Source organism: Geotrypetes seraphini, chromosome 6 (assembly GCF_902459505.1).
Source record: "Geotrypetes seraphini chromosome 6, aGeoSer1.1, whole genome shotgun sequence".
In the NCBI taxonomy this organism is placed as follows: Eukaryota; Metazoa; Chordata; class Amphibia; order Gymnophiona; family Dermophiidae; genus Geotrypetes; species Geotrypetes seraphini.
The window spans coordinates 127962484-127975480 of record NC_047089.1 but is presented as its reverse complement, the minus strand read 5'-3'; the positions used below and the strand labels follow the sequence as shown (position 1 = coordinate 127975480).

The window sequence follows — 12997 nt, the reverse complement described above, 5'->3', positions numbered from 1 at the left end:
TTACGTCTCTGATTATGTTGTCTAGGGAAAACCATAAACTCTGATCCAGGTCCAAATTTCTTGGTCTATTTATACGACACAAAACCCAGGCTAATGAGAAATATTTTTATTATGAAAATAGAAAAATATAATTCACAAGCCAGCTGCAATATCTAAATATTGTTCACAAAATATCTGATTACATAAATGAAACTCAGTACATAATTATCACAATACACTTGTTAGAAACTAAGTAAAACTACTTGTTACACACACACTACACAATTCCTTATAATGATAATAATCCCTGATTAGCAAATGATTACCGTATCACCAAGGTAACTTTACAAACTTTGTCCCATATCACAATTGGATCCTTATCTAAACCCCCAGCTGATAAGATAGTAATTTCCGTATGCTCACCATCTGATTAGGCCTCCTCAACTGTTGTAGGGCCTGTATCCTTTTCTTCTGTGGTCGAAGACCTTCAGAGGAAATTTCATACCCTAAATAATTCAGAGATGTTCGGCACCATTGACCTTCGGCAAGGGTCAATTTAGCTCCTGCATTCTGCAATTGTTGGAACACATGTTCTACCTCTTCCAGGTGTTTCTGAAACGGGGGACTCTTGATCAGGATGTCATCCACATAGACTAGAGTTCCTCGAGCTTCCGCATCTGGAAGGGCTTTAAGGAGAAATATGTTGAACTCAGCTGGAGAGTTCAGAAAACCAAAAGGTGTTCTATTCCACGTGTACTGTTTCTTCCCAAAGGTAAATGCTAGTTTGTATTGATCCGGTGGATGTACAGGAACTGTCCAACATCCAAACACTAAATCCAAGCTGATAAAATACTTAGCTCCTTTGATGATAGTCAAGTTCTGGTCAAGATGGGCCATAGGCCACCTAGACAAGGGTACCCGCTTGTTTAGCTGTCGGTAGTCCAAGGCAATTCTCCAACTGTTATTCTTCTTCAGGATTGGCCACAAGGGTGAATTGTATGTACTGTTACAAGGCCTAATGATACCCCTAGTTTCCAGGGTATCAAGTATCTCTTGCATGGACTCATACGAGGCCAAAGGAATCTTATACTGACGCACGAAGACGGGCTTACTGTGGGGATCCGTAGGAATCTTGGTCACATGTAGATCAGTCAGGTCAGTGTCATAAGAATCCACTGCAAACAGGTCTCGATACTTGTACAACAACTGTGCTAACTGAGCCTTTTCTTCATTGGAAGAACACGCATCAGCTAGGTCCACTTGTTCCTTTACCATGGCATCAAACTCAGAAAAAGGTTGGTTGGAGGAGATTTCCACTTGGTCTTCAATCAGTTCTTGCAAAGATGAAGATTCAATGGCATTCACCGCTTTGGATTGGTCAGACAGAGCTAACTTCCTGGATAAAATCAAACAATCATATCTCCTTTGACTTTTTCCCTTCTTTCTGAGAAATCTCCTTTGACTTTTTCCCTTCTTTCTGAGAAATTTTATCACTAAACAGTGCTCCAAATCTAGTAGTTTCTTACTTGATTGGCACGAGAACTCTCCTGACATCCTGTCTCTTGGAATGTTAGACTTGCACTGAGCCACAGCTGTGCATGAGTAATGTTGAGATATGTCTCAACTTGCACAGACTTGTTTTAACACACTTGCTACGTGTTCATACTCAGATAGATAAATTATTGAACGCCTCTCATACAAGCAATTACTATTGTATATTTTTTGTGACACACAATTCCCTGGGGTATAACAGCTGTTTATGCATATTGACCCTTGGTGTTTTCTTGGACACCCAATGCAGACTGTTGCTATTCAGTGTTGTAACTGCTATTATCTCAGGACAAACAGGCAGCATATTCTCACACGTGGGTGACGTCACTGATGGAGCCCCGTTACGGACACTTGAAAAATGAATCGCAACTTTAAGTTTAGAAAGTTTGCGATCAGCCTGCACCGCGCATGTGCGAGTGCCTTCCCGCCCGATGTAGGCGTGCGGTCCCTCAGTTTTCTAGTTTCTGCGGAGCTAGAAAGACGTGTTTTCAATGGCCATTGAAACTTTTTTTTTTGCTTGGGTTTCCGCTCTTACGGCTTAGTCACTTAGTATCTTTTATTTTGCTTAATTGTTCAAAAAAAAAAAGACATATTTTTCTTTTTTTCCTTTTGTGGGCTTTCGGCCCGGCGAGGCCTTTTCGCAGCTTCCATCATTGTTTTCGAATTAGCATAAGCAGTCTTCCCGTCCATGTCACGCCCACTGATGGGGTTTAAGAGGTGCGGTCGCTGTGCTTGGGCTGTTTCCATCATTGACTCTCACCACTGGTATTTATAGTGCTTGGGACCTGAGCACCGTCCCGAATCTTGCATGCGCTATTCTACTTTACAGAAGAGAACTTTGAAAAATCGCATTCTTCAGCAGCGTCAACTTTTCGGTGTGAGTATGGAAGCGGAACCGACACCATCTCAGACCCCATCAACCAAGACGACACCGTGCATATTGACATCGGTACCATCAGCTCCGGTCATCATAGCTTTGGGTAAGCCAGCTAACAAGCCTTCCCCTACTCCCTCCAGGACACAGGTCAAAGCTGCATTGAGCAAAGTCATGCTGACCGCGCAGAACTCCCGTAAGCACATGGCTCTGATTCCGGTGAGTGCCTCTTCATCGACCTCCTCATCCCCGGAACGAGTTGCGGCACCGAAGGTACCAGCTAAAAAGCAGACGGTGCCACAAAAAATTGATAACTTGCTTAGAGCGGAACTAGGGGAGCATTTTCAACTGTTGGTACTGACTCAGCTTGCGTAGCTGTTGATACCGAATTTCCCTGTGCTGGTCCAGTCTGAGCTGACCACGATGCCGACTACACCTGGCACCGATACTTCTCCCTAGTTTCCAAGTTTATTAAAATTTTGATGAAACACAAATCAAAACTTCTAAGAGTTTTACAATTTATAATTAAAAAGGGGGAGACAATAAACAAATAAATATTCGTACAACCATACATAACCAACTAGAAACAATAGGAAAATGCGGAGAACTACAAATTAGAAGTAAACAATACAAAGAAGGTAAACCACAATGGGGAAGCTAGGGAGCAGAGATTAAAGAATAACTCTGGCTGTATACCATTTCTATTTAACAGTCAAATGCATCCTGGAAAAGGTAGGTCTTTAGATTTCCCTTGAATTTATCTAAGTTGTTTTCTGCCCTAATATGAAGAGGTAAGGAATTCCATATTGTAGGGGCCATAATTACGAACGATGTAGCCCGACGTATGCTAATAATTTTCAAAGGTGGTATATGAAGTAGATACTGAGAAGAGGATCTTAAAGCTCTTATAGGTTCATGGGGAATAAGAAGTTTATGGATAAAGGCCGGTTCTTTGGTGGCTTGAGCCTTTAAAGAAAGGATAGCTATTTTATATATGACTAGTCTTTAAGCCTATTACATTAACGGGTGCTAGAATAGATGTGTGTGTGTGTCTTTCTTTCTGTCTCTCTCTCTCTCCTTGGCTGCTGTCTGTCTTTCTTTCTGTCTCTTTCATCGGCTGTCCTCCACCACCCCTTGCCTGCTTGACCTGTCCAGCAGTAGGCCTTCTCCCTTTGTTTTACCTCCCCCCTGTCCAGCAGCACCCCTTCCCTGCTCCCCCTGTCCAGCAGTAGGTCTTCCTTCCTTTTACCTCCCCTCTGTCCAGCAGCACCTCTTCCCTGTGCCCCCTGTCCAGCAGTAGGCCTTCTCCCTTCCTTTTACCTCCCCACTATCCAGCAGCACCCCTTACCTGATCCCCCTGTCCAGTAGTACCCCTTCTCCTTCTCCCCCTGTCCAGCATCCACTAGCCTGGGCAGCCTCGGGGCTTTTGCGAGGCCGGCCAACCTCGCATTATCGAAGTGGGCCGGCCTAGCAAATGCCCCGCGGCTGCTGCATTTGCTGGTCTGGGGGTGAGAAGAGGTGTCCCAGCAGTGGCAGCGCAGGAGTCAAACCGCCACCGCCACAAGCCAGTGCATGCGCCTCAAGCTGCTGCACATAGAACATGGCCAGGAAAGCAGAATTCACAGCGGCAGTGATCACGCAGTTTCAACTATGCATGCATGGGTAAGGGTTTTATTATATTAGATACGTTGTGAAATTGGCAACCTGTGAGCTGTTTTTAGTACAGAAGTCCTTGACACGGGAGTCAAGCAAAACATGGCATCATTCCTCCTCCACTCAAACTTCTCGGGAGACCACTCCGGCACGGGCAATAGACAAATTTGGTAGGCGCCTTTACCAAAATTCGATGTTGGTGAACCAAGCTGGGAATTAAGATTTTCATTTTTTCCTGTTTGAAGTATTTGATCAATCAATTTCCATGATTCACCAAATACATTCCTTCACACAAGACCAAGTCTTTTCAAAATCTTGTCTCCACTGCTTTCCAGCTACGCAAATATATGGTCAGGTCCACCTAAGACACCTTTGAGCTTTCCTCTCGGGCAGCAGCTGTGTCGGTGGCTATGCGACGCCTTGCGTGGTTGCGTGTTACCGACCTGGACGTTAACTACCAGGGCCGTCTGGCTAATGCGCCTTGTCTAGGTGATGAGCTCTTTGGTGCCACACAGAAGCTGTCTGTCCATGAGACCAGATGGAACATGTTGGTGAAACCTAAAAAGAAACCTCAGGTCCCTTGCCCTTTTAAGTCTGCCTCTTCTTTCCAACATCGTTTTGCTGCTAAATCTCTCGCTCCTGTTCCTCCACCACCTAGAAGGCAGAAGCAACAGTGTCAAGTTCCTAAACAGCTGCTCAGCAAAAACCTCAGCAGCCTTATGTTCCTTATGAGCATAGCCACAGTTCCCATTCTCCATCCTCTGATGCAGCCCATATGGGGGGGGGGGGGCGCCTTCAGCATTACATCTGTCATTGGGAGCTCATAACCTCCGATCATTTGTCAGGGTTACAGTCTTCATTTCCACATACTTCCTCCAAATCATCCACCAAAAGAGTCTTCTTCAAACCCTATGCAGTCCTCTCTTCTCCAGGAGGTTCAATCCCTGCTTCTTCTAAATGCTATCGAGGAAGTTCCTCTCTCTCAACTCAACCAGGGATTCTACTCCCGCTATTTCTTAGTTCCAAAGAGGATGGGAGGACTGCGACCCATTCTGGATCTCAGAAATCTCAACAAATATCTCATCAAGGAGAAATTTTGAATGCTCTCTCTTGCTGAATGCTCTCTCTTGCCCTCCTGTATCCCCTATTGATGCAGAACAAATGGCTATGCTCTCTGGATATCAAGGAAGTCTATACTCATATACCAATCCATCTGGCTTCCAGAATATACCTCCGGTTTCAAGTGAACCACTGTCATTACCAATACAAGGTGCTTGCATTCGGCCTGGCATCTTCTCCCAGGGTCTTCAAGAAGTGCTTGATTGTGGTAGCAGCAGCCCTCCAGTCTCACGGTCTTCAGGTTTTTCCTTACCTGTACGAATGGTTGATCAAGGCTTCATCATCTCAGGATATGGAGCTAACAACAACTCATACCATCTCTTTCCTTCAAATCTTGGGCTTCGAGATAAATTTCCCCAAATCATCCCTGCAACTGACTTAATGTCTCCAGTTCATTGGAGCCATTCTCGATACTATTCTCATGAGAGCTTTTCTTCCTCCAGATCGCCTAACCGCTCTGCTTCATCTCTGCCAGCAGATGTTTCATCTCCAAACGATCTCTGTGAGGTGCATGATGGTTCTCCTAGGCCACATGGCCTCCACAGTTCATTTGAAACCACTTGCCAGGCTGCATCTTCGCACTCCTTAGTGGGTCCTCACTTCTCAGTGGTCTCAGGCAACAGATTGGCTCTCACAGCATATCTCTGTAACCTCATCTCTTCTGCAGTTGCTCCACTGGTGGATGACCTCCTCCAATCTATCCAGAGGTTTCCTTTTCCATCTACCTCCTCATCAACAGGTACTTATGACAGATGCTTCCCCATACAACTGGGGGGGGTGCATCTGACTCGTCTTCAGATGCAAGGCCATTGGACTGCCAAGGAGCGCAAATTTCACATCAATTTGCTAGAACTCAGAGTGATGTACTATGCACTGAAAGCTTTTCAACATCTTCTGAGCGATCAAGTCCTTTTCCTTCACACGGACAATCAAGTAGCCATGTACTACATAAACAAGCAAGGAGGCATGAGCTCTCTTCCACTTTGTCAGGAGGCTCAAAAGATCTGGTTTTGAGTGATGCCCCGCAACCTTTTCCTGAGGGCTGTCTACATACAAGGTGAGCAGAATTCCTTGGCAGACAACCTCAGCAGGATTCTTCAGCCTCGCAAATGGACACTCAGCTCGACAGTTCTCCAGTTCATCTTTGCACAATGGGGCACTCCTCAAGTAGGCTTGTTTGCAGCTCCCCTCAATCACAAGTTGCCCCAGTTCTGCTCCAGACTTTACTCACCTCACTGTCTGGAAGCAAATGCCTTTCTACTGGATTGGATGCAAATGTTTCTCTATGCGTTTCCTCTCCCTCCTCTCATCTTGAAAACTCTTTTCAAACTCAAGCAGGAGTCGGCCACCGTGATGCTTATAGCTCCTCGGTGGCCCAGACAGCATTGGTTCTCCCTTCTACTTCAACTCAGCACCAGGGAATCCCATACCTCTTCCAATCTTTCCTTCTCTGCTTACACAGAATCATGGAGCTCTTCTTCATCCCAATCTGCAATCGTTACACCTGACAGCTTGGTATCTCTCGGGCTGAACTCAGCCGAATTACATCTCTCTCAGCCTGTCCGCAGTATTCTTGACGCCTCCAGGAAACCGGCCACTCAACGGTGTTATCAACAAAAGTGGACTCGTTTTTCTTCCTGGTGTCTCCTTCATCATCATGATCCAACTTCTTTATCAGTTGATCTTGTTTTGGACTATTTGCTCCATCTCTTGGACTCTGGGCTTAAGTCAACTTCTATTAGAGTCCATCTCAGTGCTATTACAGCTTTCCATGTTCCAGTCAAGGGTAAACCTTTTCAGAGCTCATCCTTTGGTCTCTGGATTCATGAAGGGTCTTTTAAACATGAAACCACCTCTCAAACCTCCTCCAGTTGTCTGGGACCTTAATGTGTTTCTTTCCAGGTTGATGAAGCCACCATTTGAACCAATGGCTATAGTTTATCTCGAGTTTCTTACCTGGAAAGTTGTTTTTCCTTATCTCCCTCAATTCTGCCAGAAGAGTCAATGAGCTACAAGCGTTGGTGGCAGATCCACCCTTCACAGTTTTTTACCATGATAAAGTGGTTCTCTACACCCATCCAAAGTTTCTACTAAAAGTGGTCATAGTGTTCCATCTCAGTCAGTCGATTGTGCTTCAGGTTTTTTCCTCATTCTCATGCAGGAGAAATGGCACTTCACACTCTGGACTGCAAACGTGCTTTGGCCTACTATATCGACAGAACAAAGCCTCATAGAAGATCTCCCCAACTGTTCATCTCATTTGATCCTAACAAATTGAGGCATCCTATTTCTAAGAGAATGATTTACCAACTGGTTAGCGGCCTGTATCTCGTTCTGTTATGCTCAGACTGGAGTGCAACTGGAGAGTCGTGTCACAGCTCACAAGATCCGAGCTATGGCAGCTTCAGTAGCTTTCCTTAGATCTACTCCTATTGATGAAATCTGAAAAGCTGCCACCCGGTCCTCAGTTCATACCTTCACTTCATATTACTGTCTGGAAACTTTTTCCAGACGGGATGAGCACTTCGGCCAATCTGTTTTGCAAAATTTATTTTCCTAAGGACCCACTTTCCCGCCATCCCATTTTAGTTAGCTTGGAGGTCACCCATATGTGAAAATATGCTGCCTGCTTGTCCAGGAATAAAGCACAGTTATTTACCGTAACAGGTGTTATCCAGGGACATCAGACAGATATTCTCACAACCCACCTACCTCCCCTAGTTGGCTTCTTAGCTGTCTTATCTTAACTGAGGGACCATGCACCTATGTTGGGCGGGAGGGTACTCATGCAAGAGCGGTGCAGGCTGATTGCGAACGTTCTAAACTTAAAGTTGCGAGTCACTTTTCAAGTGTCTGTAATGGGGCTCCGTCGGTGACATCACCCATGTGAGAGAATATCTGCCTGCTATCCCTGGATAACACCTGTTACAGTAACTGTGCTTTCCACTCACTAGTGTATTTTTGGAATCAAAAGCAGTTGCATCACTGTTGTGGCATAAGACGTTCACCTATCTCCAATCTTTCCTGCAAAAACCCACTTTCAGATAATTTAGTAGTAATATACTATACTAGTGTTTAAGCCCGTTACATTAACAGATGCTAGAATATATGTCTGTCTGTTTTTCTTTCTTTCTGTGTCTCTCCCTGCCCCTGTCTCTCTCTTCCTTTCTTTCTCCCTCCCTCCCACTGTCTGTCCTTCTTTCTTTCTGGTTCTTTCTCTGGCACCCATAAGAACATAAGTTGCCCCCGCTGAGTCAGACCAGAGGTCCATCTTGCTCAGCGGTCTGCTCCCGCGGCGGCCCATCAGGCCTAGTGCCTGAACAGTGGTCACTGATTAATTTTGTAACTTACCTCTAATCCCATCCTTATAATCTACCTCTACTCTTATCTGTACCCCTCAATCCCTTTGTCTTCCAAGTACCTATCCAAAGCTTCTTTGAACCCCTGTAGCGTGCTCCTGTTTATCACATCCTCTGGTAGCGCGTTCCATGTATCCACCACCCTCTGTGTGAAAAAGAACTTCCTGGCGTTTGTTCTAAACCTCTCCCCTTTCAATTTCTCTGAGTGCCCCCTTGTACTTATTGATCCCCTTAATTTGAAAAATCTGTCCCTGTCTATTTTTTCTATGCCCTTCATGATCTTGAAGGTTTCTATCATGTCTCCTCTAAGTCTCCGCTTTTCCAGGGAGAAAAGCCCTAGCTTTTTCAGTCTGTCAGTATATGAGAGGTCCTCCATGCCCTTTATTAGCTTAGTTGCTCTTCTCTGGACCCTCTCAAGTACCTCCATGTCCTTCTTGAGGTACGGCGACCAGAACTGAACACAGTACTCCAGGTGCGGGCGCACCATAGCATGATACAGTGGCAGGATGACTTCCTTTGTCCTGATAGTGATACCCTTCTTAATGATACCCAACATTCTGTTTGCTTTCCTTGAGGCCGTGGCACACTGTGCCGACGCCTTCAATGTTGTGTCTACCATCACTCCCAGGTCTCTTTCAAGGTCGCTCACCCCTAGCGCTGATCCCCCATTTTGTAAGTGAACATCGGGGTTTTTTTCCCTATATGCATGACCTTGCATTTCCCTATGTTGAAACTCATTTGCCACTTTTTGGCCCATTTTTCCAGTGTTGTCAGATCTTTTTGGAGATCTTCGCAGTCCTCCATGTTATTGACCTTGCGATATAGTTTGGTGTCATCCGCAAATTTAATAACCTCACATTTTGTTCCTGCCTCCAGGTCGTTAATGAATATATTGAATAGGAGCGGTCCCAGCACCGACCCCTGTGGAACTCCGCTCGTGACCCATTGCCAGTCTGAGTAATGTCCCTTTACTCCAACCCTCTGTTTCCTGTCCACCAGCCAGTTTTTGATCCATCGGTGGACCTCCCCTTGCACCCCATGGTTCCATAGCTTCCTTAGCAGTCTTTCGTGTGGCACCTTGTCGAAGGCTTTTTGGAAGTCAAGGTAAATGATAACTATGGATTCCCCTTTATCCACCTGGCTGGTTACTCCCTCAAAGAAGTATAATAAGTTTGTGAGGCATGACCTGCCCTTGCAGAAGCCATGCTGGCTCGACTTTAGCTGCCCATAGTTGTCGATGTGTTCCCAGATGCTGTCTTTAATCAGTGCTTCCATCATCTTTCCCGGGACCGAGGTCAAGCTCACCGGCCTGTAGTTTCCTGGGTCTCCCCTTGAGCCTTTCTTGAAGATGGGCGTGACATTTGCTATTTTCCAGTCTTCTGGAATCTCTCCATTTTTTAGGGATAGGTTGCATATTTGTCGAAGTGTCTCAGCTATTTCGTTCCTTAGTTCCTTGAGTACCCTTGGGTGAATGCCATCCGGACCTGGCGATTTGTCGCTCTTTAGCCTGTCTATCTGCCTGAGGACATCCACCTTTCTCACCTCTAGCTGGACCAGATTTTCATCCTGCTCTTCTTTTACGATCTCCTCGGACTCCGGAATGTTGATTATGTCCTCCCTCGTGAAAACTGAAGTGAAGAACTTATTTAGCCTGTCAGCTATCTCCTTTTCCTCTTTTACCACTCCCTTTCTGTCCCCATCATCCAAGGGTCCCACTTCCTCCCTTGCTGGTTGCTTCCCCTTAACGTACCTGAAGAATGATTTGAAGTTTGTTGCTTCCCCTGCCAGTCTCTCTTCATATTCTTTTTTTGCTTTCCTAACCACTCGATGACACTCCTTTTGGTGTTTTTTGAGTTCCTTTTGGTTCTCCTCTGTTTTGTCCTTTTTCCATTTTTTGAATGATTCTTTCTTGTCACTTATCGCCTTTTTCACTGCATTTGTTATCCACACTGGGTTTTTTGTAATATTTTTTTTTGCACCCTTTCCTGTACTTGGGGATGCACAGGTTCTGTGCTTCGTGCACTGTGCCCTTGAGTATGGTCCAGGCATTTTCTACGGACTCCATCTTCCTTGCGCTGTCGTTGAGTTTCTTTCCCACCATTTTCCTCATGGCATCATAATTCCCTTTTTTGAAGTTGAGTGCTGTCGTTGTAGTTCTTTTCACCTTTGATGATCCAATTTCTAGCCTGTACTGGATCGTGTTGTGATCTGTCTTTCTTTCTTTCTATCTCTCTCCCTGCCCACTGTCTTTCTGTGTGTCTGTCTTTCATTCTAATGCGCTGCCTGCCTGTCTTTCTGTCTCCCCTCCCCGAAAGCAAACCAAGATTGCTCCCAGGCTCCCCCCTTTCCCTCTCCGTCCCCTCCACTTCCCTGTGCAGCAGCAGCATTCCCCCCCCCCCCCCCCCACACACACACACTTCCCTGTGCAGCAGCAGCATTTCCCGGCCTTCCCTGTGCAGAAGCAGCATTTCTCCCCCACACACACACTTCCCTGTGCAGCAGCAGCATTTCCCACCCTTCCCTGTGCAGCAGCAGCAGCATTTCCAGGCCTTCCCTGTGCAGAAGCAGCATTTACCCCCCACACACACACTTCCCTGTGCAGCAGCAGCATTTCCCACCCTTCCCTGCGCAGAAGCAGCATTTCCCCCCCCCCCACACACACACACTTCCCTGTGCAGCAGCAGCATTTCCCACCCTTCCCTGTGCAGCAGCAGCATTTCCACCTTTCCCTGTGCAGAAGCAGCATTTCCCCCCCACACACACACACACTTCCCTGTGCAGAAGCAGCATTACCCCCCCATACACACACTTCCCTGTGCAGCAGCAGCAGCATTTCTCGGCCTTTCTTGTGCAGCAGCAGCATTTCCCGGCCTTTCCTGTGCAGCAGCAGCATTTCCCGCAGTCCCCTTCCCAGCCGCTGCGTTTAAATTCACAGAAAAGTGCTGCGCCGCGCTACTGCTGTCTTCGGCATCTTTTATCCACTTCGGCCAAACCTAGCGGAAACAGGAAGTAGTCAGAGAGGGTGGGCCGCAGTGGACAGAAGACGGCGAGGCCAGCGTTAGTGCGGTGCAGCGCTTTTCTCTGAATTTAAACGCGGGTGAGCCGGCAAGAAGGAGGAGGCTTAAAAGTAGCTGGTTTGGGCGGTGAGTGATGGCGGGAGGGGGGAGTCGCCGGCTGTGCTGTGTCTCTCCGTGTTCGAATTCGAAAATGGAATCCGTGGCAGGAGGGGGGAGTCGCCGGCTGTGCTGTGTCTCTCCATGTTCGAATTCGAAAATGGAATTCGGCACGGAAGGACACAGCACTTGTCAGGTACCTACTAAGAGGATTATTATTATAGACTAGCTGATGCCCCGGCGGTGCACGGGTATTTAATTATAGCAATAACACTGTAAATGGATTCAAATAAAGATACTTTATAGTGGTGAATGAAATTATTGTTTTACAGCTTAATAAAAAGTACAATATTCAAATTATAAGGTGAAATATTTGACAAAATGAATACAATACAACTAATGCAAAACGTGATTATAAACAACATTTTTAGTTTCACCTCCAGGAGCAAGAACATATAAATTGTTGGGTGAACCCACCCTTGAGCAAGCAACATAGAGTTGTGGGCCGAGAGACCCCCAGAACATATCAGCCCAGGTAGTGAGGGACCTGCATACAAAGTTTCGTTCAAATCGGTCAAGCCATTTTTGAATTACAGTGAGAATGGCAGCTTTTTACATTTTTTCCATTGACATGAATGGGCGAAATCTGATTTTCTGTTTGTAGCTCCGCCCACGTGTGCAGGTGGGCCGTGAGACCCCCAGAACATATCACCCCAGGTAGTGAGGGATCTGCATACCAAGTTTCATTAAAATCGGGCAAGCCGGTTTTGAATTACTGTGAGAATGGCAGCTTTTTACATTTTTTCCATTGACATGAATGGGTGAAATCTGATTTTCTGTGTGTAGCTCCGCCCACGTGTGCAGGTGGGCCGCGAGACCCCCAGAACATATCACCCCAGGTAGTGAGGGATCAGCATACTAAGTTTCGGTCAAATCGGTCAAGCCGTTTTTGAATTACTGTGAGAATGGCAGTTTTTTACATTTTTTCCATTGACATGAATGGGTGAAATCTGATTTTCTGTTTGTAGCTCCGCCCACGTGTGCAGGTGGGCCGTGAGACCCCCAGAACATATCACCGCAGGTAGTGAGGGATCTGCATACCAAGTTTCGTTCAAATCGGTGAAGCCGTTTTTGAATTACTGTGAGAATGGTAGCTTTTTACATTTTTTCCATTGACATGAATGGGTGAAATCTGATTTTATGTTTGTAGCCCCGCCCACGTGTGCAGGTGGGCCGCGAGACCCCCAGAACATATCATCCCAGGTAGTGAGGGATCTGCATACCAAGTTTCGTTCAAATCGGTCAAGCCGTTTTTGCGTGATCGCGGCACATATATACACACATACATA

At 46.2% G+C, this 12997-nt stretch overlaps 1 protein-coding gene across 1 annotated transcript in view; it reads left to right on the top strand.

Moving 5' to 3' along the window:
- The window catches only part of TM9SF2 (transmembrane 9 superfamily member 2), a 496116-nt gene that overhangs the window by 436420 nt on the left and 46699 nt on the right, over window positions 1–12997 (top strand). The window lies entirely within an intron of this gene.